Source organism: Anas acuta, chromosome 10, assembly GCF_963932015.1.
Source record: "Anas acuta chromosome 10, bAnaAcu1.1, whole genome shotgun sequence".
NCBI classification, from domain to species: Eukaryota; Metazoa; Chordata; class Aves; order Anseriformes; family Anatidae; genus Anas; species Anas acuta.
Window position 1 is genome coordinate 20,482,194 of NC_088988.1, and position 24,987 is coordinate 20,507,180.

A 24,987-nucleotide genomic window follows, 5' to 3' on the forward strand; every position below is an offset into this window, starting at 1 on the left:
TTTAATGTCATACGCACGGTATTATAAAGTTGCTATAAATGTAAATAAAATTTTATATTTCCAAACTCACTGGTTTAGTGGTATATAGCAGAGAGAGAAGCAAAAATGTATAGTGAGTAAAAGTATTTGTATACCTAACAATTTGCAGAAGAGGACCTTGAACAAGCGTGTTTCCCTTTTGTAGGCAAAACACATTCCACAACTAAAAATGCAAGTGAAACAACTTAAGCCCTTTTATTCTTTGCAAAAATATTTTGGCAGCAGTTTGTCATTTCATAGATTAGCTCCAAGTCAAAACTGTTTGAGAATAAGAAATATTGGAGGCTTCTTGTGTTTAATATGGACTGTTGCCTTTTGTCATTTAAGGAAAAAAAAATGAAATGGCAATGGAAGCTATTTTGCTAATGTTTTTATCTATTCTGTGAGTGACATCAATAATACATAACAGTTCCATTGACATTGCATCCTGTCCAATGGACCCACTGACCTGATTCAATGTCAGCTGAAATGCCTCGTACATCATAAACATACATGAATTCTCACAGATCCATTATCCTCCCGCCTGGTCCAGGAGTGCCAGGGATCCAATGCTAAGCCAACTGGAGTTTGAATTCCTTTTCTTCAGTTTGTGTTTCCTTTCACACTCTGAAGGAGCAACTTCATAGTCTGTAGAATATAGCTATGTAACTGGAAGACCCCTACATGTTTTATAAATACATGAATGATAATGATGTCAATAGTCATTCAGATACTACGCTGATAAGAGTGTGGTATAAAAACACAGATAAATACCTCATACCTTGTCAGGAGAGCCTGCAAACCTGATATGTCATTCTGTCTTATTGTGCAAGAATATATGAATCGTAATATTCTATTAACATTGCATAAAGTCTGCAGTAGTTGCAGGCTGAACCCAATGCCAATACAACTTTTATAAAAATATAGATATTTAGCATTTGCCCCTCCTGTGATTTCATTGCCACTAAAAGCAAAGAAAACAAATAAAAAGTATTCCAAGATTTTCACTTGATCCCTCTTAACAGTACACTGTGACAGTGTATATTTGTTTTAGTACTAAGCCTGTTTAGCAGTCAAACTGTAGGAAATTGAATATACACTTACTGTATAAAAATGATATGCTTGGTTAGTGATACTTTAGAAGAAATAAGTGCATCAATCATAGAATAGCAGGTTGTCAAGGTTTTATATGTAGGAAAAACACAGAAAAAAGAATGTAATGCGTGTTGGGCACATTTTTACAAAAGTTTCATGCCAAAGTTGATTTACAATAAACTTTTCCCTCCCTTTCTCCTTCCAAATTCTTCTAAAAGAGCATTCAAGGAAAACTGAGCAAACTATCATGCTTTCTGTTCTGACGTGTGTAATTACAAGATCATCCTCATTGTGGATTTTCTGTTTGGTTGATTTAAGAAAAAAATTAGGTGCATACTCTTAATGCTGTTCTGCCATTCAAACTCAGCAGGGTAATTTTCCTCACAAGTTAATGGGAAGAAGATGACTTAATAATTAGCCTGGTTTAGACAGGGCCAGATCCTCGACAAGGAGTAGTGCCTGCCCTCCAAGCTTGCTTTGGAGGCTGAGCAGTTCTCTGCCCTGAATGGATGGCTTGGAGGGATGTGCTGCATCACTCCCAGGCACCATTTTTGTTCAGGGGTTCTCCTGGGCATGCTGGTCATGCTCAATTTCCCATCAGAGCCCTCTGAGATGTGCAGACCTGACACACAATCTGCACAATGCACCAGCTCTCCTGACAGCATGTGAAAACCTACAGATTAAAATTGCCATGACATAGGCTGTTGCTCTGGACTGTGGCATCACTCTGCCTGATCCAGACCCAAAAGCAGGAAACCAAGCCTGCCTCTGCCCAAACGTTAAGTCAAGTTCTCCATTAGGACATGGTGCAATACTTCAGCTGGTAAAGAAATTCATGGATTTCCAGCTCAGCAGCTGTTCTGTCACTGTTTCTTCTTCAAGACATCCGTTCACCCTCCCATGTGTGTGACTCCCTTCATTACATGGATTTATGCTACAGATGTATGGCCCAAGTTAATCTGGCAATAGCTCTCACTACCTTTTAAGAGATCTGTTACAGAGAGGTAACCATACATTGTAATAAAATATAACACCAAGACATCTTTTGAAGTTTACTTTAAATGTCTGTGGTACTAATACAACCATCCTAAATATCAAAACAATTGCAGATCATTCTTGTTACTGGACAACATAAACTCACAATTCTTTGAACTTCTATCCCTAAATCCTTATTGAAATGTTACATTGGCCTGCCTGTACAACCTGTGCTCTCTGCTGGGGAGGACCAAAGCAAATAAACATTGTTTAGTCTATCTCAAAACTATTGATACGTATACGTACTTGTAAAGGACTCATCATCCCTGTATTTACCATGCATTAAGGTGCCCGTTTGTGTCACCACTTGTCAATAGTGGCATAATAGCTAGAAAATTTAGATGTTTACTTTCCTCTCAGAGAATGAGGAGTAGATAGACTCAACTAATTTCTTCTATAAGAAAAAATAAATAAATAAAACAGGAGTAAAACCCTGTGAATTTTATCCAGATTTCTGTTTGAACAGAGATGGAAATCTGGATGTGATTGCAAACACCTCTGTGACCCCTGGGATCAACAAGCAAGGACAAGGCGAAGTAAGAGTCCATCTGTCATCCCAGCATCACTTGAACTTTTGGTACATCTCACTTATGGCTTCCTTTAACCTGAGCCATTCCTGGGGAAATGTCAAGACTGTTTCAAGGACAACTGTCCCCTCCAAACCCCTAATTTCTGGGGAGACCCATGCATGATTCACAGTGATGACATCCTCCCAACATGTTTTTATTCCATCAGCTTTATCCATCTCACTACATTTGTAGAATGGAGTGAAGGCACTGTAAAATTGCTTTATCTGTTTGGCTTTCGAGCATTAAGCAGTTTAGTAACATGAAGGTTTACAAAATCTATTTTATTTAATATATTGTTGCCTAGAAAAAATAATATTCTTACCTGAAACATATGGACATCTTTGTGTGTGTTTTGGCATAGTAATTTCTGGCTAGTCTCCACATTAATCTCATTTTTGTCACTTTTGCTACTTTTAGAACCCTTTAATTTTCCTTTAAATTAAACAACCAACCACCACCCCTCCCACCCCCCCATCCACCCCTAATTGTTTGGGGGGTATCTGTATCTGTACAGGTATAGACAAGCTTGTGCTGCACAAGGATGTAAGGAAGATATTAGTAAAAGACAAAATTCTGGATGTAGTCCCTTACCTCAAAGTGCAAGGTGCAAATGATTGAAATTGAGATGTCTTCTTCAGCATAATTTTTAAGTGTTTTCATGTATTTCACAATACGTGCATCCAGTGATATACCTATTGGCTATTCCCCCACCTATTGCCTCTTAGAAGGTACGTGCTCTTGAGGGTTTTAGTATTCTGTCATCATCTGTTCTTTGGCCTTTATGGATTTCCTTCTGGATCATTACATAACAAATGACCCAGAACACCTATGCAAAGTGATGCAGAAATGTGTGTGTATATGTATATATTAGTCCTTTAACACCACCGTGGACTCTACCTGAGGACTTCTGTGACCCAAACCCAACATTCCTATCTACTGTGAAAGGGACTCATGACTTTATAATTCTGTTGAAGACTTTATCTAAAGATCTTCACATTTTTACAGTGAAGTTAATATTGCCAGTATATTTTCTAATACTATGCAGCCTACTTCCAGCCTCTTGTGATCTCCCAGAGAGTGCTTTGTTGTGTTGTAAACTGATTTTGCAAAGATGTAAAAGCTTGTGCACTCAAAAATTGCTGGACACTAGACAGATTCCTTTCAATAATCCCGGCTGAGGCACCACCAGCTGAAGACCCTGGAGCTTGTTAGCCTTTTCTGAAAAAATCTTCATAGCTTGGGAAATAAGTCTATGTAAAGCTGACGAGTTCTTTCTGACATTATGAATGGTATGAATATACATCATGGATGTATCTCCCATCAAACCTCATTGATAACCTACTCAAATGATGACTGCACTGGAGACAGACCAGGAAAAGGGAAAAAAGACCCTTAGTGCCAATCTGCTATCCAGGCAATGCAGTGATCACTTGTTGATACTCACCAGACAAGTCAAACTAGAAGATAAGAGCTCTCTGCATTTCCACTTTAGAGGACCCTCTCCGATGTAAACACAGGAAGACCATATGATGAATATCCTAAAGAAGGTGAGTTTGCATAGCTGCATGGAAATCAGTCAAGTGTCCTACAAAGCATGTGTTGGATTTAAATGACTGCCTGGAAGATTTGGTTCTATATTTTAACTATCTCTTTTCAACCGTGAGATAGTATGCCAAGTGCAACTTCTGGGAGAAGAGGTTCTGCAATTCCTTAGCGCCTCAAAAGCCAGTTTGGGGGTTTCAGGAAATGTCACTGGGAAGTACCAGCTGCAGGAAGGGGCTCAGAGGAGGAGTCTATATCAAGGAAGTGCTCCAGTGGGACTGTACTGCAACCTAATTATACCAGAGGAATCTCAGAGGTGTATACATCTGGGGCTGGGATCCCAACACTGCATCCTGATGGATTTTGAGCAGAGGGACAAAGATCAAGCTATGAGACCTGCTCTCAGCTCTCTCCCCTGCTCCTCAGTGACCAGTTCCCTGGATGAACAGTGCTGGCATCAACAAGTATGAGACCAGAGGAAAGCAGAAGTGCTGGAAGGGAAGTTAAACCAATGAATGCTGAAAAAGTTGCTTAAAATACAGAGTATTAAGAGCGAGTCATATAATATATGGCACTTCTCATCCTAGGACAAGAGGGGATGATTCACAAATGATATTGAAATCAGTCTGCAGTACAGGTGCTTGTCAGGTGGCAAACAGCATTTTTCATGTTAATGGAAGAAATGTATTGTGTTCAAACACTTCGCATTCAACCTCTGTTCTTACAAAAAGTGCCCTGGGATTTCTAGTTAGCATGAGGAGAAAATAAGGCTCCAGTCACTGGGAACTTGAACAAAGATATCAAAATAAGAGAGCTCATCTTATCAGTCTAAAAAGCTGGAAAGGTTCAGGTAACTTTGTCTAGATTTAGACATCCTTTTTTGAGGTCTTTTAGCTATTTCTGATGTGATCTATTTCAATTTTCTTGTTGTGTGTCTTTCTATAGAGATAGGTCACTATTCCAACACTTTTTTTTTTTTTTTTTTTTTTTTTTTTAATCAGAGCAGATGTGATAAAAACAGGAGAGGAGCAAGGAAACACCTACACAAAAAATGTTTTGACACTGCAAAAGGTTGGTATAGAATAAAAGACAGGGCAAGCACTGGGTCTCTGCTAAGAACTGGTATAAGGTATTGGCCATCAACTCCCATCATCATTTCACTGGCTACTGTACAACTTCTGAGTCAGCCCTGGTACTGAACAGTGCCACAGAGGTAGTCAAAGGCAATACAATAATGGTGTAAAAGTTGCAGGAGGTGAATGAAATGTTGAAAATGCTATTGATGGCATTGTTTATTTATTTAGTAGACAGAATTTAGAATGAGAATAAGGATTTGTCTGTCACCATCACGTCAGCCATCAGTTCAGCATTGCCCTAGGCAATGAGTTTGCTGTTACTAATTTTAGTTTGTTTTGTTATTGTTCAGTTCAGATAATTTTTGAGGTTCATTTAGTTGCTGCTAATAAAAAAGAAAGACAGAAATACTGAATTCTGGTGAGGGAAAGTGCTCAGAAATTCACCCCTCAAATCAGAGTCCCTGCAGTTCTAGCTAGTGACATGAGAACGAGTTAGCTATTCCTGTCAGAGGCAGGAGAAGCAATGTGGCTTCGCTTCTCCTAGGGGACCAATGTCACAGCCACGTTCTGCATCGTGGATAGCCTTCACGGTGCCTTCAGACTGAGCACTTCCAATGCAGAGCACTGAAGGGTTCGTACTTCAGAGGAAGAGAATGAGAAAATGCACTGGACGTACTCAAAATATGATTTAAGTGGTTGGTGGTTCTGCGTGTGGTCTCTAAATGTCATTAGTCATGATAATCGGGTATCAAACTGGTAAAAAAGGTGTTCCTTTCCCTCATGTTGTGATTGAACTGTGGAACTCACTTCCACAGGAAAGAGAATTTTCTGAAATTCAAAAGGACTCTAGCTGTCACATCTTTATATATTCACACGTTAGTTAGAGCCAAATCGACACAGATAGCTAAGCTGACACAAGAGGTCAGTTCCAGCTTTCAGTGGCTTCAGGGAACAAATTATTCACATACCAAAGAGATATTTTTCTCTTTCCAAGCACCTTGCCTCTATATTCACCATTTTGCAGTTATTAAGTGACTCTAAATCTCTGTGCTGCCCCTCATGTTGCCTCCAATGGAGGTGAAACAGATATATCCATTTTACAAATGATAAATGAGTGAGGCACTGAAGTTAAGCCATTGACCAAAGGATACACGTTAAGTCAAAAAAGGTTGAAAAAGGACTGCAGGAATTTGAATGGTGGTCTCTCTTTTTTTTTCTTTTTTTTTTTTTTTCCACTCACTGCCATTATCAAATAATTGAGTTTTCTCTCTACAAAATGTCCATATATGAGAGTTTGCAAAATACGGCAATTTTGTTTTTGCAAAATACACCCAGTAGAAGTCCCTGACAACATTGTGCAAGGATCCCAGGATAGCTCTGAACAAGCAGGTTCTTCTAGTACGTTAGAGCAGCATCTGCAGCATCAGTGCAGCATCCAGGAAGCTAGCCAAAGTGGATTGCCATGCTGAGATGGCTGTGCTGCTTCCAGGGCTTCAGGGATACCAGTGCCAGGACTTTGCAGCACTGTATTGTGCTCTGCGGATGCACCCAAATCTCCGCTGATCTGCAGCCAGGAGCTCCCAACAGCACCAGCACAATGTGTGCATGGGAAGGGTGCACACTCTGAATGATCCGGTCCTACATTTCTGCAGCTCTCCTCACCAGCTCCCCATTCAGCACAATCAGAAAAAAATCATTGGGACAGCCAGAAAATCAAACGCAAACCAGGCTGGAACTGTTGAGAGTTGGCAGTGCTCTACAGTCAAGCTGGAAGCCTCTCCTGTGCAGCAATTTTACACCTCTGAGTTGCCTTACAATCATTTAAAAGCCACAGAGAGATGACCTTTGAACCGCCAGGTCCCAGAAGCCAGAAAGGTTCATTTCCTCCTCCTTGTTGAGCAGCAATGGGGACCAAGGAGGTGCCACATTGTGCAGTAATCAGACATTTGTCACAGTCTGAGATGGAAATCCTATCTGGTATAATTATTGTATATTAAAATACATGAAATTTTGATATGGAAGTAAGAAAGTTGTACATTACATTAGCCAGAGAACAGGATATTCATCTTTACTTTAATTTGTAGACTTCATAACTCTGTTTGCATTCACTACAAGATAAGTACTGTTACATTCCTGAAACATGACATCTTGCTTGAAAAGACTTAACAAAAGCCACAGTGCTGATAATTTTCCCGTGGATCAGGGAGGACAGATCTCTCTGGTTTCACTGACATGGACCAAGGCTTGCCTTTATCATTTTCAACTACATTGTAATGCTGTCATGGCTGCACATTAAAGAAAGTTTCTCTTGATAAACTATCTTACTCAGTCATATGAATCTCAATTTATTCTCCTGGACCAAACATAAAAAGTGCAAAAACTTCATTTGGGGAGCTTCTTTGGTAGGCAAAATGCAGACATAGCAAATGCTTTAGAAATATGTATATAAGTTTATTAAGTTGTTATCTGTTATTCATCTCAAAGTCTTTGGAAGCTGCTTGTGCTATTATACTTTCAGAGCTGAGAAACTGAACGCAGGGCTCTGTGTAATATGTGCCAAGGAAGGCAGTGATGTACAGTCATTGATTACTGTGAACAGTGAGGGGCAGAGAACTTCTCCAAGGGCTTTGGCAGTAAAGTGAATGATGTGTGTGCAGCTGACTGCCTTCTGGATGGTGCTACAGCGTTCATTTTAAATAATAAAATCTTAATGAAATTATGTATGTATGTTGGAAAGTCTCTCTGATACAGCGCTAGCTGAAGTTACCTGAGATGACCACCTTTGTAAGTGCCAATGCAGGGAATATAAACTTGTGTTAAAGGTCCCTGTAGGTCCAGCTGACAAAAGTGTTATAAATCCCTGTGGCTAAAAGCTGAAACTTCACAAACTCAGAGAAGTAATAAAACTTTTAAGATCAAGAGTCTTTCCAAACTTTGTAGATGTTCCCAGTCTGCTCTGTGGTTAAGGCAGATTTTCAGATCTGCTACACACAAAAATAAATGTAATTTCCTGTTTGGTTTACGTTTGCACTTATAAACTTTTGCAATTAAATATATTATTATTTGTAACCAATGAAATTCCTTAATGTGCAAGTTGCACCTTCGCTGTGCCATCAGCATTGATTTAGGAGTCTGCACTGCACAAACTTTAAACATTTTAACAGATTTAAAAAAAAAAAAAAAAAAAAGAAAAGAAACAAAGCTCTGCAATCTTTAAGTCATGCTATAATAGTTTAAAAAAGCATTACCTTAAGTACTAGGGAAAATGAAAACCAATAACCAGATAGAATTACAGATAGAATTACATTATTCTACATTTATTCTACAAGGTTTAAATTTCAGTATTAAAAAAAAAAAAAAAGCAGATATTTTTGTTGTTGTTTTTCTTTCTTACCCTGGACATATGGCACTTAAAACTGTGCACAGACCTCTTAAAAACAGTGTGAGTTAAGCACAGAGCATTGCAAAGACATATATTTTTTTTTAACTGTGAATTTCTTTGCCTCAGTACCAGAGGGTCAAAGTCAAGTTTTAGGTGTTAACCAAACATAGGATACATTTGGTTGTTTTGCCATCAATTTTTAACACATAAAAAAACACTTGATGACTCTTAAATAATTAACTACTTTTAAGCAATGTCAAAACCGTCTTCAGATTTCTACTGGTCCTTGTGCCCTGCTCCAGGCTCTCACGGCTGCTGGCTGATTTGTGCAGGGTGCCCGGATGGGCGCTCCCCCCGCCAAAAGTTTTCAATGACGACAAATCATAACGGTTTTGGAAATGAATCGATTTGCAAGGCCCGTTGCCAGAGGTCAAATTTGCAATTGCATGGAAATGTTAAGGTGCAATTGCTTCAGGCTTTAATGAACTCCAAAAAGAAATATGCAGGCCTGTAAAGCTCATCCATTAGATCCTGACCTACAAATGGCAAGGAGTAACAGCAATGCAACCAAGAGGTGTGCTGACTAAGGGAATTGTAGTGATACAATTAGTTTTACATGTTTCGGCATTTAATCCTGATGTCTAGGCAAAAGAGGCCTCAGCACATGGAAATCACAGGTAACAGCAGGCAATGAGGTTCTGACGATGTGCAGATTGTCTCCTGCTCTCCCCTGCCCCTTGCAGCACCAGTACCTTCACTCCAGCCATGGGTGAGAAGCATGGGGCTGCCTACCCCAAAATGTGACTCGCTCCAGCCCTGGGGACAAGCAGCAGATGAGACCTTCCCTGGCCAAGGGAATAGGGACAGAGCAGTGTCTCATCTTGAAACTCCCACCTTCCAATATCAGGGATCACCAAAAATAGGAGCAACTGCAAAAAGATCCTGTAAAACAGGTCGAGCACAAAGAGAAGGCAGCAACACCCCAAATTAACTTGCAGGTGTTTTTAAAGGGATGGTGGGATGAAAGTTTATTTTGTTTATGGGGTAGGTGTTTATTGTATAATTAATATGCACCCTTCTTTTCACCATAAAATTTCTCTCTTTGCCTAGAGCCCTGATATTTGAACGTTAAGAGGTGTTACCAGGGACAGGCCAGAAACACACAGCCTGGCGTGAACACGTGTGGGTTGCTGGAGGCTGGCGGCGAGCGCCTGCTCTCAGCATCTTGGCTCAGCTCCCCCCTCTAATGTGACCAACTTCCCAGCACCCTGAGAACCCAGAAGCCCAGGTCCCAGCACGCCAATGCAGCCCACCTCGCCTTGTTGTGCTGGAAAATGGCCACCTCCCCTCCACACGGCTTTTTGAGGCCCACACCCCCATGTGCTGAAGAGAAGTTGGGGAGGGGTCTGGAGTACTTCAGTGCATGGTACAAAACAAACAAACAGGCAAATAAACAAATAAATTCTGTTCTCATTTGGCACAAACCTCCTAGCAACATAAATAATCAAAACCTGATTAACAAACTGGTCAGTTTAAAATGAAAATAATGATCTTCCTTTGCCTTCCTGCTCCCATCAGGATGATTGCAAAAGGTTATCTGTTTTCATAAATCAATTAGATCCAACAAGCTGGCTTATTTGCCAAGCAAGTAGAAGCCAATCACACTGCTCTTAACCTTCTGGGCTGATTTTTGCCTTTCACACACAGCTCCTGTGTGTGGCTCCCAGCCTGCACCTCTCCCCCAGCTCAGCTGTCCCCAGGTTTTCAGGGAGCCCTGGCGCTGGAGCAGGGGGCCCTGCGGTCGAGGGCACAGGTTTTTGTCAACTGGCAGCAGCTTCTTGGGTTGGTCTCGTCCCCAAGGGCACTATCCACCAGGGCATGGTGAGGGCAAGGAGCTGGGCCTTGCCTCACCCAGCAACCCTGCCCCTCTGGTGGCTGAATTGAGTTCTGTTGGCACAGGGCAGGGAGAGTAGCTGGTGATCCAAGAGAACGAAAGGAAGGACTTTTCCTCTTTAGAGAGCCCTGTTTTGAGTGTTGGTACAAATGAACACAGCTCTGTTTATCTATAACATGGTATGTTGCAGTGGAATTTTTCCTTTTTTCCGTCTTGCATTTTTTTAATGCAAGGGCCAGGTCATTGCTTCTGAACTTCTCTCTCAAGAACTGACACTTAAAGTGCAAATGAAGCTAATGACAAGAGACAATATTTTAATGTTAATTAGATACTTCATGTGTCTCAGTTCATCAGAGCAATATTGCTCTTTTATGTATTACATGAAAGCAGAGTTTTAGCTTGGAGGAAAACAGGGAACACAGTCGATCATTGAAGCAGTATTCTTGGTTTTGTAATTATTAAAATTAATGTTACATTTAGGAAATCCAGGAAACTTTGAAAGGAAGATGCTTAATGATAATAATGGAGCTACTGCTCTATAGGAAACCCTGGCAAAGGCTTTACATCTCTTTTTCCTCCTACATGAGCTGGCATAGTAAATGCTGCAGTCTCCCAAGCTCTTGCTAAGAGAGCAGACTTGGCTTATCTGCAGGATGGTATTGATATATAATGCAGATATTGGGTCCTTCTGTACCTGGACTCCCCACTCCTTCCCTTCCTATGACATATTATCTTATAAATAGTTATTTTAAACCAGTGATATGAGCTACTAATGCCATACATCCTGGTGAGGTGTGCTAATGATGATGTTCCCCAGAACTAGGTACATAATGTGCAGTGTTTTCTGTGAATGGTTGCATTCCTTGTAGCATGGTTTCTGTTCCCTTCACTTTCTATCACTGGCTATTTAAGAAGTTGCATTTCACTGCCATAAAGTGTTTACACAAAGCAAATTTCCAAGTAGTGCACATATTTGAAGAAAATGAAATCTAAGGCCCTGCCATGGCAATGAGCTCCTTACGCACAGAGGGGCAGAAGGTCCCTGCCTCAGCCAGATCCAAGCTTACAGCCCGCTGTGATGTCCTGGCTGCAGACTTGTGCCGATACGGTTATTTTAAGTTTTTGGTTCGTTGGTTGGTTTTTTAAAGAGGAGGGGAAAAAAATAAAATAAAATAAATAAAATAAAATAAAATAAAATAAAATAAAATAAAATAAAATAAAATAAAATAAAATAAAATAAAATAAAATAAAATAAAATAAAATAAAATAAAAAAATGTTAGGATTCCCCCACCAGTTGTGCTTCAGCGGAGCTTGCTTTTGTGACCATTCTGGATTAAAAAAAAAAAAAAAAAAATAGAAACAATACTTATAACCAACAACAGGCATTTCAAAGTAATCTCATAGATATTCTGGAACAAGAATCATTTTTTTTTTATTTAGCAGTTGGTGTGGGTGCCCACACCTAACAAGAAGAGCAATGTAAAAATGTAGTTACGCCTTCTATTTTTGTACACAGCTAGTATTAAAATAAAAAAGTGTTAGATCTGTGCTTTCTTTATATTGTGTAGAGAGCAAAGACACAACAGAGGGTGAATTCATTGAATAAAGTAGTACTACAGGTGATCTGCTTGGCTTGGAACATCCTTGCTAATTTCATTTTTGCAGTGTTTAATTACACTTTTTTATCTTTTTTTAAACATCATGTATCCTGGAGAAAAATCAAATTTATGTGTAAGACTTTCATGTAAAACACTGAAGTTTAAGTGTGAAGGCTTCTTAACAATGCAGACTCAAATGTAATACCGGTATCAGAGCTGAACATTTCACCTACATGGGCGGGGATGGTGTGGGGAGGTGGGGGTCCCAGGGGCTGATGGTGGAATATGCTCAGTGCAAAGCCATCCACATTCCTGCCGCCGCTCCAACTCGGTTCTGTAGCTGGGGGCTACTGCTGGATGAGGACTGGAGTTGCTGTGATGCCTGATCATGAGTGAAATGGATCTTGCATTACACGACCAGCCCAGCCTCACCGGGGATGGGTGGCATCATCTCCAGGACACCCTGGGCCTGGTTCTTTCCCACATCTCAGTGCATGTTAGCATTGGGGGTGACATGCCAAACAGACGGCAGAAGGAGGATTTATTTCTTTTAATGAGGGGGAAAATAATTTTGTCACCCAATATTAAACTCATGCACATGTAAGATAGACATATGTGGTCACACACCCCAGCAACAGCAGCCCTGATCCTGTAGCTGTTTGCTTACATAAAGGAATAAAACTTGTGTGCTGGTGGTTTGTTAATACACATTAACAATTGCAAATGTTCTGCCTGAATAAAAGCTGTTTGCCTTACTGCTTCAGGGTTTCTGCACTTTTGGGACATATGATGGGCAAATCAAATACACTGATAGAAGGCTATCAGTGTGGTAAGTTGTATTTAACTAAAACAAACAGGCAGATACAGACACTTCTGCTCTGCTATAAAAAATCTGCATATGCTCAATGCAGGTTTTCTTAAGGTAAGGGACAGAGCTTAGGAAGCTCTAAGGCAGCTAGATTTGCCCATATGGGAAGGCGGTCTTTCACTGATGATTTTGCAGACAGAAATTGCCCATCTGCACTGTTTGCAGGTGTTTTGAATGATTATATTATTAGCTCTGTCTGTTCAACTTTGCTTCTTTTATGGTGGCTTTAGTATTGCAGTAAATAAAAAAAAAAAAAAAAATATATATAAGCAGCCATCTGGTTCCCAATTTTTGACTAGCGCTCTTTGTCAAGAAAGAAAAAAGAATTCTCAGATATTATTTCCTATTTCTGAAGCACTGGCAAACAAGGAGAACAAACCCCCAATTTCTGACCTGAGTATAAAATGGGAACAGAATTTTCTTCTTATTTTTTAACTTGCCCTGATTAATCCATTTAAAAGTAATTGTCTTTTTTTTGTTCTCATTTACACCTCTGTGAAGTCAGCAGAGCAGTTCTGGACTTGCACCACCCTTTAAGGGCAGAATCTTCTCCTCTGAAATTAAAAAAGGAAAAAAGTGAAAGTAATCATTGCAAAACCATTTTTTTCCCCCTAAATGGACAACAAAGACAGCTGGGAAGTGGCCCTTTCCTGCTGAATTTTGCAGGCAGGATTCACATTTCTCACAGATATTTTTGCAAAGCTATGACAAAACTTTGCAATAAATAAAGAACAAGCTATTTGCCATCTCAGCATTCTCAATTTTTAGACTGCATTTAGGTTTCTTGGAGCATAATATTTGATTATTGGCAATACGTTTCCATTTAAATATTTCATATAGTGCATAAAGGCCTTCTCTACTCTCAAGCATTCTGCAAGTATTAATGAAAGCAGTGAATTCATAGATGTATCTGGTGCCTGAATACCTTTTGTTCCAAACTGTTTTAGCGCTGGATTGCAACTTCATACAATCATTTAATGTTGCCTCTATATTCATGAAACCGGAATTATGGATCTAAATGTAGGTAGATTGTCAGCAAATCTTCCTTGCAGAGATGGTGATGGGCCTCACAGAGCTGACCCAAATCCAAATGTTCAGAGTTCAAGGAAGCACAAAGACCTGATTTTCTGCTTTCACTGTGAGGCTGACCCCAGCGGTCTTCCAATGAAACCAGATGATGCTGCTGAGGATTAGATTTGTGAGAATGCCAGGCCATGCTTTGCCGTTCTTTGTTTTGGTGCTGATCTTTCATAAGCAGGGTGTACTAGGTGCGACTCATGTAGGAGTGGGAAAGGAACTTGTTGGCCAAGATCTCCTTAAACAGTTTCAGGATAAAAGCAGGGCAAAAGCCATAATCTGACACTTGCAAGATTTGGAGATATCTGAGGCAAATACTTAACCTAATTCTTCCCAACAGAAGAGCACACGTGGTCCAATCCATCCCGGCATGGCTTAATGACTTCACAAAGGTAGAAACAGACCATCAGAACAGGAACTCGGCAGAATGATGCTGGTTTTAAGGTTGATTAACATCATAAAATTCTCTTATACGTGCAGAGCACAGAGCACCACCACTTATCTTTCCATAGTAGTCCAGGAAGGGCTTCATTTTGTCAGGTTTCTTTTTGTCCTGTCTAGATCATTGGATCAAACCTACTAATCTTTTCCCAGTCTGGGCAAAATATATGCATCACGTTGGTGGGGCCTGGATGTAGCACGAGGAAGGTAATCACTGATGCTTGGATACAGGAGGTTTTATATGTATCCTTCACACTCCTGTTTTTTTCCGTCCGACCACTAAACTAAAACAACATGCTCATATAGCTCATTACTCTTCCATGCTCATGCCATTAATAATCCAGTAATCTGATCACTGTATCTGTAAATTAATAGAAGTCAGCATTCCTAAAAAGATTATACACTTTTGCATCAGCCACGTGAATAATGGTAACAGATACTAACTCTTTTTCACACTGGGTACACAGGGTAGTGTAAGTATGGTTAGGATCTCACTTTTGGTGATACAGAAACGGGTAAGGTAAATGTGAACTGAGGGAACTGTGCTCTGTTGTAGGAAATTCTCAGTGAGCTAAAAGGAAAGAAAACATTTAGAAACAACTCCTTCCATTTGTTTTTAGCATTCAGCAGCCTATAGCTATGTCTAGGCAGGCCATCAGGACACCTTTGTTAAAGCAAACTTTTATTTTGTGTAGTAAGGACAACTCTCACAGCAGTGGAGCTCACTGAACAAAGCTAACAGAGCTTCAGCAACTTTGATTTGTGCTCCCGGTTTAATAGCAGGAGACATGGCAACCAGGCTGTTGTCCAGCACACATTCCTGCACTGTGCTTTGTATGGAAGTGAAGCTGGTCCCAAACCCAGAAAAACTGTAAGGCAGATGATCCCACTGGTATGGCGCCACCATTTCTAACCTGGTAGTGCTCTCGGGTAGTTTCTGCTCTGCTGTCTGTGATGCTGACATAAAAACCACAGCAGAACACAAGGCACAGGCACTTCAACAGTGAGGAGCAGATCTGGACATCATCACTTCTTTCATATTTCTCTCTGCCAGCTGTGACTTGGGTATGGTGTTGTTCATCTTCCCTGCTATACAAAAAGTGTAACTACACTTCCCGGACTCCCTGAAAGTTCTTCTAAGACCACTGAGGAAGTCCAGAGAAGCATTATTTTTTATTAGTAGTTGACACATCTGGGGAATGTTTTAGACTGTACTGGGATTATCCAGGGCAAAATGTAGTTCGTGGCTGCAGAGCCACGCAGGGTAGTCTTGACATACGGATTTGTGTCCTTTGGATCCTGGGATCTGATGTGCTTTTGTTGCAGATTTTGTCTCACTGTTTTCATGTTAATCAGTAGAAGATGACTAAAACCTGAGAGATGGATTTATTTTTTAAGTAACACAAATAATCATGTTGGTTATAATTGTTATCAGGGCTCCTTTGGGAATCTGTTGTTACAAGCACTCGACCCTTTTTCTCTCTCCTTTGAGGCTCCAGGCTATGTTGCAATTTATAAAGATACCAGACCTTAGGCTAAATCAATGTCCTTAGGGTTATGAGATGTTGCTAAATATCAAAACAAAATCCCAGTGTTCCAGTTCTTTAACTTCACTATGTTTAATTAGCCATTCCAATTAACCTTCCCTTTGTGTTCCCTCATGTTTAAAGGGTTATATTAAAAGTACTGTAGAATTAAAGCTATTTAAAATATGCTGAGTATATTTCAAGGCATTCAGAAAGCCTCTTACATGAAGCTGTCCTCATTTCAGTTTCGTTAATGACTGGTCACCAGGGGCATATTTTCAACTCTCTGCACCTAGGTTGCAAAAATTATAACAATATACCTACATGTGCATCCAGGTCACAGCGTGTTCAGATGGGAAATCACTTTTGCAGATATTTTACCACTTTGCAGATGTCTGTGGACACAAAGGACGTATAAGTGAAGACATATGAATTTGTGCTCTGAGAATTTAGACAATGCCAAGCATTTAGACATTGTTTTTTTTTTTTTTTGTTCAGAGGCCTGACAGAAAGACAAACACCAAATCCATGTTGCTGAATTCAGGTTTCTAAGGTACTCCAGATAACTCCCACACTTAAAGAATGCTGCAGTGTGAGGACCATGGAAAAAACATGAGGAAACACTATGGTTTTCTTGCCAACTAGATCCCAAGATATGATTCTTGCACTCTTATGGATGGACTAATAGTGCTGAGTTTAAAACAAAACAAAACAAAACAAAAACGTTTAAACATTAAGTTGGGAAAGCAGTAAATTATAAGCACTTTTCCTGGCACATCCTAAGCTCACACACTACTCGTGCCAGGGACAGGCAATGCCAGGATTTGTTCAGTGACAGTGACATAACACAAGGGTCTCCAAAACTGTTTCTGTAGTCTTTATGAACCTATGCATTTGTAAATATATGCTGATAGAACTCTGTGAGGTAGGAGAATACTATTATGCCCATTTTATTATGCCCAAGGGTGACTGCATTTTTTAGATTTATGTTATATTAGGCATCTTTTCACTTATTATTCTCTGTGCCTGACTCTCTGGATGCATTTTATAAGCCATCAGGATTTAACTCATGGCTATAGATTTTGTTAGGGGGGGGCAGGTACCTAAAAAATCCCCGACTTGCCTGGTGTCGTTCTGGATGTCTGTGGCAGCACTGGGAATGGAAACCTGCCTCTGTATTTAATACCTGACCTTTCCCTACATAACTTTCTCTAGCACTTATGTTGAAAGATCTGATCATTTTAATTCATAGGGTTGTTGTGTTGTTTTTTTTTTTTTTGTAGGAGGACATGAATTTCTCAGGGTTGAATTATGATGACAAAACAGCATTTATTTTGCTATTTTCTACATTTGGAAGGAGTTGATATATTTCTAAAACCAGGCTATGGTTATTTTAGTTAAATTTGTTCCATCAGGGAGCCTGTCTTTAGTCTTTCCTTTGGTCTTCGTAAAGGATAAAGAGGAAAAACAAGAGAGATGTTTATTTTATTGAAGCTGTGATACAAGAGGCTTTCACTTAAGAAATCTGTTGGAGTCTGTCTTTGTTTTCTAAGACAAGGCCAGTTAAAAATATATCATGCTTTGTGTTAAATAGTTTGATGGCATAAATTCAATGAGGACATTGTCTAGTGTCCTTACTGTTTGAGTTGTATGAGTTACAAAGGACACCAAGAAAAGCAAAGATTCATTTCCCTTTCCTTCTCCCCCTCCTCTGCTTTTCATTGGCAACAGTAAAGTTCAACTGCAAGGCATGTGATTGTAATATAATCAAATAACCTGCTGGCGTCTCATAAAGAAGTACTGGTTGTTTAAACGACTATTCATAACAGACTTAGATGTTTCATAGCTGGCGATGGTTTAGGAATCAGATAACATCAAATCAGTTAAAGTATGGGCTTAAGCACTGCTGAAAATGTACAAAGAACAAAGCTAACAGCATTACTGGCAACTAACTAGTTTGAAAAGAGACAAAAACAACCAATGCATTTAGGATTTTTATCAAACATGCCTAGGAATCTCAGTGGGAGCAGCTATATCGGCATGTAATAAGCACCACAGAAACTAGGGATACCAAAAGCCGAACAATATGCAACATTTAATATGTCTGGCTCTATTTTACATCATCCAGTCACTAGTAAAATAGACTATACAGCAAAGGGGGACGGCTAAATATAAATCATTCTCTAACGGCTCTTCAGGGTGCATTGTTGGGGAAATGCTCATTAACAATATGGTCAGTTTATTTTGTATATTGATTTTGAAGCCAGTGCAGGGAAAGAACATGGGCTGCGGTACTGCCTGTGTGATGGTACTCTACCAGGCTGCCTGGGAAGAGCCTACCTTGGGCACAAGGTTTTCACCACAGCTGCTGCTGCTGCTTGAGCTTACTCCAGGACATACGTGCTATTTATTGGAGGGAAATTCCTACAGTAACACGGCACTCAGGAAAGCTCACATTTGAGAACAAGCCTCTCTGAGTATTTTGAGAAGTATTTTTAAGATTTTTTTATTCACTACTGTATTGCTGATTTCCTGTTGAGCTTGTCTTAAATGCGATGAGGACAGTGGTTATGAACGCGGTACTTAAAAGAGCAGATCTGGGGCAAAAAAGTATACACGTAACTGATCTTTGAAGATGAGTCATTTTGTGTTATCAGCAAAGGTGCATTTGGAAAATTAGACAGTTGCCACTGAGAGTGAGAAATAAAACAACAAAAAATCCCTCTCTTTGCTTCAGGCTTTTGGATGCAGTGGATTAAGTTCACTGCTAATTAGACACAATTGTGAAGCACAATTATTTATGAACCTTCAATGGGCCAAATTCATGAAAGGAATAACGAATATATATTTTCCTTTTGTAGAATTTTAATGAAGAAATGGCATTGCTATTCATTATTTATCCACTTTCAAATTGTAATGAATAGTTCTGCTGGCAAACACCAAATTTCTGTATTTACAGAAAGGCAGAACATGTGTAGATAATAACACAGTTCAGTATGTATGAAATGCTGTATTTCTATAAATACAGAAATAAAGAAATTATCACCAGGACTATTCATTAAATTTTGAAAGTAGTAAATAATAAATAGGAATAGCATTTATTCATTAAAATCCTCTAAACATAAAATATCAAGCCTGCCTTTCTTTCATAAATCTAATGCAATATTTCTCCAAGAAAGCTGGCTTTTATGATTATTCTGATTTTTGTTTTCCTTTTGACATTGTTTCATATGCAGCCTTTATACTAAATGCATTTTAAATAACATTAACCAGTGTATTTTCATTAATAGTTGAAATAACACATGATGCTTTAAAACAAAGATGATTTAGAGAGCCTGTCTCCCCTGGCTAAGGATACCCTTTAGCACTGTTCTGACCGTATATATCTGAGTTCTAAGGAAAATAATTATGTTTATGTCTACCTTAGTGAGTGGTATCATGGAGACATTCACACACAAAGTCTTTTCCACAATGTAGTTGAATATAAATGGAAATTGACTTGCATGCATCCCCTCCATGGTGGATCTGTGCAGTCTTCCTGCTGCCATCCAGCTACGTGCCATGGGACCAGTGGCTCTCCCTGTTTATCCTGCTGAAGCCTGCTGCTGTCCTCAGATCCCTGCAGCCACAAGGTCTGATTCATAACACCCAACAAATGTCACTTAAAAGTACTCCTGGGATTTAATTATGCATTGTATAATTAATGTTCGGAAAGCTAAAATTTCAATACTATTTTAAGGTCATAAATAGTAATTAAACTCTTTGAACCTTAATAAAAGCATAGACATTGACTTTTTAAACTCCAGTAGAATACAGGATATTAGAAAAGGCCTGGCAGCTGAATTAATTGTGAACTGTCAGATAAAGAAAGGTGCCAAATATGATAGATAACAATATTTTGGCATGGTATAAGCAAAGTTCAGGGCCAGGTGATTCAAGTTTCTTGCACTTCGGGGCTTTTCTTATGCTGTTGAACAACAGTAGATATGTTATCAAAATTTGATCTGGAATACTTTTTCTGTTTAAAGCTAAGAATCTGAGGCTCTGATAAATCTCACCACCAAGTTTAAGGCTAATACAGAAGAAATTTAATCTGTGAGTCATGACTTCTTTTATTAGCATCCTGCAGCTTGATTTAGACTGTAGAGTGGATAGAACATACAATTTTCCTGTTAAAAGGAAATAATAATAATAATAATAATAATAATGATAATAATAATAATACCTGGCTTTGGAAGCTGATGGCTGCCATCCTACCAGCAGTTTCTGGGTACGTACATCAAAATGTTGCAGGACAGGTGGCTGGAGGGATGAGTGGGTGCATGAATCCATGGACAGTAAATGGGCCACAAGCCATAGCAGGACTCTGTGACATTCTCAGCAACTCTTCAGACCAGGCACATCCTTTGTATGTTTGCACTGAAGCATCAGTTTTACAAGGCACATGATCTACTACAGTCTTCTCTTGATGAGCTCGTAAGCATGCTGTTGTAATGTGATGTGAACAGTGCTGGCTACCTGCAAAGGAACAAGCAAAGTCAATTTGGAATAATATTCTTCTGAAGGATTGCTGATTCCTCATGGCTACCTTCATGCCCCCACACATTTGCAACAGTTAATCCCTCACTCATGTAACAGTGCAGTTTACTGGTCTAGGTTGTCACTATTTAGATAGAGTACTTGTATGTTCCATTTGGCACATAAGAGTTCTGAAGTAAAAAAATCTTAGCAAAATTAAAGAACACTAAAGATTTATTCATGCTTTGCTAATATGCCATGTAACCTCAACTGTTTTGACACTGCTTACATGCCATTAATACCTCTGCTTTCTGGTTAGTTAATGTTGTCTTTGGTGGCCTACTTGTCAAAAAGTTATGGGTGCTGTAGTGCTCTTTTGTGATAGCTATGTGAATGACAGATTGTAAGTATGAGTCTATAAAAGCAACAGATCAGCTACCAAGGCCTACAGAAAACATAAAGAAAGCAAGGGATTTAGCTGGTCAGCAAGGGACCAGTCACCTCTACAGTGATGTTGCTGCAAGTAATCAAGACCTGATTACCTGATGAACTGTTCTTTTGGTTTAATGACACCATAATCAGCATTTGGAGGTCAGTGTGCATATACTGTTACACGAACATAGCTCATCTCAGTCATTTCCAGAAGGATAGCATAAAAAATCAGCCCAGGAAGATACAGAATTTTTCATGGGATATTGCTCTTTTACCATTGTATCTCTAGAACTTGGTTTATTTTGAAGGATTACATTTAGCAAGCAAATGTACTACATTTAACACAATTTTAACTAGGGTAAGCTTGGTGCTAGACTCCTTTGAGACATGAAGAAGCATCACCAGCATTTTAAACAAAACTCTTTCCCTTTTCAGGAAATTTTATTTTATTATATATGGGGTGCAAGCCTTAGCTGGAATCTGCATGGCAGGAGAAGGTAGTGGACTTTCCACTGCCGTATACTCTGCTGTATTTCTTTAAGCTCCTTGAGCACGAGTTGCTGCTTGGGAGCGAAGCAGAGCTGTGTCCCCTTAGCTGTTCTTCAGCAGGTTAAACCAGGACTTCTTGCTAGGTGGGAGCTGCACCAGGCAGAAGGCCCCTTTGCATTATACCCAGGGAATTTCAAAGATCCACATGGTTCTTCATAGTAGAAGCAGGGCTTGTAGCCCCAGTGATCTTGGCATCCCTCCTCAAGGGCAATGGCATATGGTCCTTGCCGCATTCAGATCAGCTTAAAAACGTGTTTGGTTTTGGTGTTCTGAATATTTCTGAAGCAAGCTGCTTATCCTTGCTTTTAAAGTTTGCTTTTCTGTACGTAACATTTACATCATAATCTAAAAACAATTTTACACATAATAAAGTTTAACTATTTGATATTTTTCATTTCAAAACTAAATAACAGACATTTAGGAGAATATTTCTTTTTTAATGACACACATGATAGTATTTTAAAGCACCAAATGACATCCACAGTTATTTTTTCAGTCTTTCTCTAGCAAATATTCTATTCTAAATATTCTAAGTAAACTTTGCCTGTATTTATGATTTTTTTCTTAATATGTTTTACTGCATTTGGTAGGACTAACATCTGCTTCTCCAGGGACTCTCCTATTTATAACAATTGGGGATGTTTTTTAAAATTATTTGAATTAAACTTGGTCTGCTCAGAAGTGTTTCCAAAGGAGCTGACTGTACATACACAGTTCTCACTGATGGCATTTGACAGAGCTGTTAATCCCTCTTGACTCTGATGTATGAGATCACATTAGAGCAGCTCGAGCACTCCAGTGATATACACACATGCAAAGTAACATTTGATGATCATTTCTGTTTGTTCTCTTCCAAAACAAAATCCCTGAAACGAGCTGGTTCATTAACAAGGAAGGAGGCAACGGTCCCTACTGATGTTGCTCCTGGCTCCTTGAGGTGATGTGTTAGTCCATGGCAGAGGATGTGCAGGTGCCTGATCTGTCCCACCTGCAATAGTGAGTGCTGCTGGCCTCTTCAGCAGTCCACCACCTGCTGCAGCACAGATTAGTCTTTCAGGCTCATTTTTGCTTACATTTCTGCTTTACATTCTTTTTGGAGGCTATGTAGATGGATGTCCGAATCATTCGGACCTGAAAGGCTTGGCTGGGTGCTCAGGAGCCACGTGAGCTATGGGGAAAGCAGCTCAAGGAGGAGAAGATGCTTGGGAAAGCAAGCCACTTCCCAAAGAAGTGGCTTTGGGACTGGTGCAGCCGGCAGAACTTTGGGTTCTTTGATCACAGGAAGGTCTACGTAACACTGGGTCTGCTGTCACCAGATGGGGTGCGCCTCTCTCAGAGTGGGGTAAGGATTTTTGCTCAGGAGTTGGCAGGACCTATAGATAGGGCTTTAAACTAGAGTCGAAGGGGGAAGAGGATAAAACCAGGCATGCCGATGATGAGCTAAGGGATGGTGCCCCAGAATCAGAGGGACTATGTGCCAGTGAGGTCCTTCGGTCAGCTCCACAAGGTGCTGAATGTAGGGAGGCGCGTTTGAAGTGCTTTTACACAACCACACGCAGTATGAGGAATAAAATGGACGAGCTAGAAGTCTTGGCCCAGTCCCACAGCTACAACATCATCGGCATACACAAAACCTGGTGGGATGAGTACTGTGGTTTGTGTGCTGCAATAGATGGTTACAGGCTCTTCAGGAGGGACAGGCAGGGTAGGCAAGGTGGCGGGGTGCCAATGTATGTGAAGCATGGGCTGGACTGCGTGGAACTTCAAGTTGGCGATGGCAAAGTTGAGAGCCTCTGGGTAAGGATTAAGGGATGAACAAATAAAGGGGATGTCGTAGTGGGAGTTTATTACAGACCACCCAGCAAGAATAACAATGCTGATGAATTATTCTTTGCAGAACTAAGAGATGCCTCGAGATCAACTCCCATTGTCCTTATGGGGGATTTCAACTTGCCAGATGTCAACTGGGATCACCACACGGCTGACACGAGCAAGTCCAGGAGGTTCATAAAGCACCTAGATGATAACTTTTTGGTGCAGGTGCTAAGGGAGCCAACTAGGAAAGGTGCCTCCTAGATCTGTTGCTGGAGAACAGAAAGGGTCTTGTGGGAGACATGTCAATTGGCAGCCATCTCGGTCATAGTGACCATGAAGTGGTTGAGTTTAGAATTTATGATGATGGAAGGAAAACAGCCACCAAAACTTCAGCCCTGGATATGGGGAAAGCAGACTTCAGGTTGCTCAGGGAACTAGTCAGCAAGGTCCCCTGGGAAACTGCTTTTGAAGGCATTGGCGTCCATCAGTGATGGTCAATCTTTAAGCACTAAAAGCACACCTAAAAGCACAAGATCAGGCAATTCCAAAATATTGGAAGTCAGGCAGGCGGGGCAGAAGGCAGGCCTGGCTGACCAGGGATCTTCTACTGGAGCTTAAGTGAAAAAGGAAAGTGTACAGGTGGTGGAAAGAGGGTCAGGCAACGAGGAAAGAATACAGGGATGCTGTTCGTGTTTGTAGGGAGAAAATTCATGTGGCCAAAACCCAACTAGAGTTGAAGCTGACCTTGTCTGTGGGAGACAATAAAAAAATTTTTTTAGATATGTGAATGGAAAAAGGAGGACCAAAGAAAACATAGGTCCAATACTTGATGGGGAAGATCTCCTCACAGACAAGGACATAAGCAAGGCAGAGATGTTTAATGCCTTCTTCACCTCTGCCTTCAACTCTGATGATGGGCTTTGGGACCCAGCGTGCCCTGAGCAGGAGGACCATGACAGTGGAAATGACAAACTCCCAACCAACCCTGAACATGTGCAGGATTTGCTGCTCCACCTGGATCCATATAAGTCCATGGGTCCGGACGGGATTCATCCCAGGGGGCTTAAAGAGCTGGCTGATGTCATCGTGGGGCCTCTCTCAATTTTTTTTCAATGATGTTGGAAATCTGGAGAGGTCCCAGTAGACTGGAAGCTGGCAAATGTTGTGCTAACTTTCAAGCAGGGTAAGAAAGAAGACCCTAGCAATTACAGGCCAGTCAATCTCACATCAGTGCCTGATAAAATTATGGAGAAGATGATTCTTGAAGTTCTTGAGGCGCATCAGGGGGACAATACAGTCATTGGTACAAGCCAACATGGGTTCATGAGGGGTAAGTACTGCCTAACAAATCCGATTTCCTTTTATGATAAGGTCACCCATCTAGTTCACCAAGGGAAACCAGATGATGTGATCTTTTTGGACTTCAGCAAGGCTTTTGACACGGTTTCCCATAGCATGCTACTGGACAAAATGTCCAGCATACTACTTAACAAAAATCATACGATGGGTGAGCAATTGGCCGACGGGCAGGGCTCAAAGGGTTGTGGTAAA

General features: G+C 40.3%; 1 long non-coding RNA gene across 1 annotated transcript; it reads right to left on the reverse strand.

Moving 5' to 3' along the window:
* Nucleotides 1–12,017: 12,017 nt before the first annotated feature.
* On the reverse strand, nt 12,018–20,636 carry LOC137862060 (uncharacterized). The gene is made up of 3 exons (XR_011100042.1): nt 20,348–20,636; nt 16,447–16,517; nt 12,018–13,632 (listed from the first exon to the last, which is right to left on the reverse strand). It is a non-coding gene; the product is annotated as an uncharacterized lncRNA (long non-coding RNA).
* Nucleotides 20,637–24,987: the final 4,351 nt, after the last annotated feature.